We start from the raw sequence: 4,268 nt of genomic DNA, 5'->3' as shown, positions 1-4,268 counted from the left end.
TTGTCAGAAGTGGGATTCGAACCCACGCCTCCAGGGGAGACTGCGACCTGAACGCAGCGCCTTAGACCGCTCGGCCATCCTGACTGCCTGTGAGTTCTCGCTTGTACGGTCTAAGGTAGTTCTAAGTGTGACGCAACTGCGTTGGGAAACAGTAAGGGACAATTTCGATTCTGGCCTTACAGCCAGTGTCCTCACCACTGCAATCGCCGGCCTGGCTCCGAATTACCACCACTCTTTATCTGGTTCAACCATTTTACTGCTGCAAATGGAAACTAACCTGAGCAGAAATGGAAATCGGTTTCCCTTGCCATCAGTAGAAAATAGCCATAAAAAGAACTACAATAGAAACGAAACTATAATGAAAGGATCGCCGCTCGCCGATTATCTTTAACTGCTGCCGTGGGTCTAAGGGGGGGGTCTCCCGTTGGGTCCCTGGGGGTCAGCGTGGACCGGTGTCTGGACGGTTCCTTTGGAAAGGCGGCTGCTCTGTGTGTGAGGGAGTTTGTCCTTCGTTCCTCAGGACGGGAAGCCTGGCGCCAGGGAACTCACCCAGGAAGAGTTGGGGTTTATATCTTTTAAACAACCCAACAAGGGCAAAGTTGGAGGCTGTTAAACTTGAATAAGAGACGATTTATCTGTCTCCAAAAGCTTGATGTGTACCAAGGTTTGGAATTGAGTGAGTCCTTCTTGGTCTAAAAACACATTTACCAACTTAAGCATTTTTAATTGTACACTTCATTGTTACTAAATACATTCATAACCGTCACCATATTTATCCCAAAACTCTTTGCAACTTGCAAAACCAAAACTCTATACCCAGTAGACAATTATCCCCCATTTTCTCCTGACAGCCACCCATTCTACAGTCTACTTTCTGTCTATAGATTTGATTGTTCGAGGTGAAAATATACAACCTTGTCCTGTACTTCACATAAGCCAGTGTCTTCAAGGTTCATCCACCTTATATAAAGTTGTCAGATTTTCTTTCCTTTTTAAGGCTGAATAATATTCCATTGCATGTATCGACCATATTTTGCTTGTTCCTCTCTCAAAGGACGCCTGACTTGCTTCCACATTTTAATTACTGCTGTGAACACGGGTACACAAATATCTCTTAGAGATCCTGCTGTCAGTTGTCTGGCATATACACCCAAAATGGAATTCCTGAATCACCCGGTAATTTTATTTTTATTTTTTCTGAAGAACTGTCATTTTTTTAGTTAAAAAGAAATACTCAACATCCAGTGGGAAAATAGAAAAACTGCTTATCTACAGGTAGGAAACTTGCTACAGCAACCACAGAACAGTGGATATAATTGGCAAGTGCCAATTTCCCATTAGACAAAAAAAGGGGGGAGGTTAAGACTCTGGGGGTGATGGAGTTGGTGAAGCCTGGTATCCTGAAGAGCAGGCCTTAAGGAAGCTTCTGGACCTGTGGGCCAAGGTCAGGCCAAGGAATTATGAAGGTGGGGGCAGCTCCCCAGCAGCAGGGTGATGAGCAGATTGGGGATAGGAACAGCGTCCACAGCTGGAGCTGGGCCATGCACCCGTGGAACAGAGGTGGAAGGAAACTGGCAGTGTCACCTCCTCCAGGAAGCCTTCTCTGATGCTCCTTTACCTTGGCTGGATTTTCCCCTTCCTCTGTGGGCCCACAAACTCTTGGGGTGACCCCTCAAAGCACTATAGGATTGAAATAGTCTGTGTAAATGTGCATGTGTCCCTAAAACTGAGGTCTCCAAAAGGGCAGAGATTGCAAGAGTCTCACTTACCTAGGGCACAAATATGTGAAGAAGTTCTCAGTGTAAACAGGCCAAAGAAGAACGAGACAACTTGATGGGGGAGGGCAAGGGCAGGAAGTCCTGGAAACGTCACCCCAGACCTCCACAGGCTGCCAGCTCCTGGACGGGACGGGGTGGTCCACCCACCCTCGGGCACCCACCACCGGGCATCACCTCACCTCTCAGGAGCTGGAGCCATGGATTCCTCAACTAAAGGCTAACACCCCAAAGAACCTCTGGCCCAATCCCAGCGGGCACATGGGCCTGGGCATCTGGGCCAATCAGTAACTGAGCCGCAGGCTGGCCAACTGTGCCAGCACCTTGCCCTGCTCCGTGCACTGGATGCATCTCCCAGCAGGCACACAGGCGTCCATACCTGACCTTTGCTCTTGTACCATCAGCCTGAGTGACCCCTGCTTAGTTGCTCTTCTATTTAAAGGGCACCTCCACCCTGCAGGTCTCAGGTGTTTTCCCAGCCCCAGGAAGTTCAGTCCTGGCAGCAGCGGATGAAACGGGCGTTTGCCTAGAATATACAGAGCTGCTGGTGCTGTCATCTTCATGCTCACCCCAGTACCAGCCTGCTCCTTGGATGCGTCCAAAGGAGGACGCAGAGTGGCAGACCCCATCCTAGGCCAGGAGGTTCCCATCAGACGTGCCAAGGGTTAGAGATGACCCCCACCTCCTCCCAGAAGCTAAAGCCAATGTCCAGGCCTCTCTCTGGGAAAGCTTAATTTTTTTTTTTAAACTAGAGTATCTATCTATCTATCTATCTATCTATCTATCTATCTTCTTTATGTAGAAGAACAGGGGTGTAGTCCTGCCTGAGGTGTGATTTGTGTGTGTGAGAGAGAGAGGAAAGAGTGGGGAGCAGAACAGGTGAATTTGCTGACACACACTGCTGAGAAGAGCAGCCCCAAGACAGGAGAGGCCTGCTGCACCCTGGGGGTCACACCCTGGCCCTGACTGGACACATCTCCCAGCAGGCACACAGGCCGGGATTGAACTCAGGCCTTAGAGGTGATAGCACTGAAACTTAACCCCTAGGCCACAAAGAATTGTGTAACACAAAAGCAAATGAGTCAAATCCTAAACTCACAGAAAAGGAAATATGAGGCCTCCCTGGTGGCTTAGGGGTAACAACTAGCTGTCACTGCTGCCGCCTGAGTTCTATCCCTGGACCCTTGTGGCGCAGCAGACCTCTCCTGTCTCACCTGCTCCCATCAGCAGTGTATTTCCGTAGACCTGCCTGTTCTGCTCCCCACTCTGTCTTTGGTGAGTCCTCTCATCCCCAACATTTCTGTCCTTACACCCCAATTCTTTATGTATAAATAAATCTTTAAAAATAAAATAAAATATGAGTAGCCATTAAGTAGAAAGGGGAACTCAGAAATTCATTTCCTAAGGATTAGGAAGTGCAAATAGAAACAATGAAACTTCATTAAAAATGCATCCAGCCAATGGGAAGGACAATGGCTTACTCTTTGGGGGAGGTTGTCAACTAATAGGGTTTTGGGGAGCAATTTGGAAATACCTATAAAGAAATAAATATGCGAATATCCTTTAATCCAGGTCTGCTTTGAAGCCAGGGGCCATAGAAAGATTCACATGTGTGTACAAAGGCGTGTACATAACAGGAATACCTACTGGATGTTAATTGTTTACTAATAGGGAAAGGGGAAATGATTATGCAAAAAGAGTTATTGCAAAAACAATAAGGCCAGTCTTCCTGTGCCATCATGGAGAAGTTTCCAAGACAGTGTTAAATGGAAACATTAAGCTTCAATAGATATAGTATGATTTGATTTTGGATTAACAATTTCAATATTACATGTAATGCAAGGCTCTGTATTTCAAATATACATATGTGGTGAATTAAAAAATAATAATAATAAGGCCCTCCCTGATGGCACAACGGGTTAGGACGCAGCACTGCAAGCTGGCTGCAGCTGCTTCAGTGTGAGTTCGATCCCCGCCCCGGAGGTGACCCACATAGCACAACAGACCTCTCCTGTCTCCCCGCTGCTCCCCTCAGCAGTGTACTTCCTTGGTCTACCTATTCTACTCCCCATTCTGTCTCTGGTGAAGCCTCAAACCACCTCTGTACCTAAGTTCTGTATGCATAAATAAATGAAAGAAAGTTTAACAAAATGAAGACCCGATTGGATACTCCATACTCCAAACTCTTCTTAGTGATTAAATAGAAGGAAAGTTGCAGGTTTAGAGATGTATTTGCAAAGTTCAAAGAAATAAACAAATACATCGCGTACTTACAAGTAATAAAGAGACCGACACAAACGGCCCTCCTAGCAGTTGGAGAAGCACCCAGTGTCTGTTAGATTTCAGTCGGCCACAGCCTGAAGTTGGCTTCTGGAAGCTGCTGAATGAATTCCAGTGTAACCTGTGAATTGTGTGTTTATTTTTAAAAGATTTTACTTATTTGGCCCTCCCTGGTGGCGCAGGGGGTTAAAGCACAGCACTGAGAATCTAAAG

The 4,268-nt window shown here is 46.7% G+C and overlaps 1 non-coding gene across 1 annotated transcript; it reads right to left on the bottom strand.

The window, feature by feature from the left end:
* Nucleotide 1: 1 nt before the first annotated feature.
* On the bottom strand, nucleotides 2-84 carry TRNAL-CAG. The gene has a single exon. It is a non-coding gene; the product is annotated as a tRNA-Leu (tRNA).
* Between the last annotated feature and the right edge of the window lie 4,184 nt (nucleotides 85-4,268).

This window comes from Condylura cristata, unplaced genomic scaffold (genome assembly GCF_000260355.1).
Source record: "Condylura cristata isolate star-nosed mole 26May11 unplaced genomic scaffold, ConCri1.0 scaffold00039, whole genome shotgun sequence".
Classification (NCBI taxonomy): Eukaryota; Metazoa; Chordata; class Mammalia; order Eulipotyphla; family Talpidae; genus Condylura; species Condylura cristata.
This window is presented reverse-complemented; position numbering and strand designations above follow the sequence as displayed.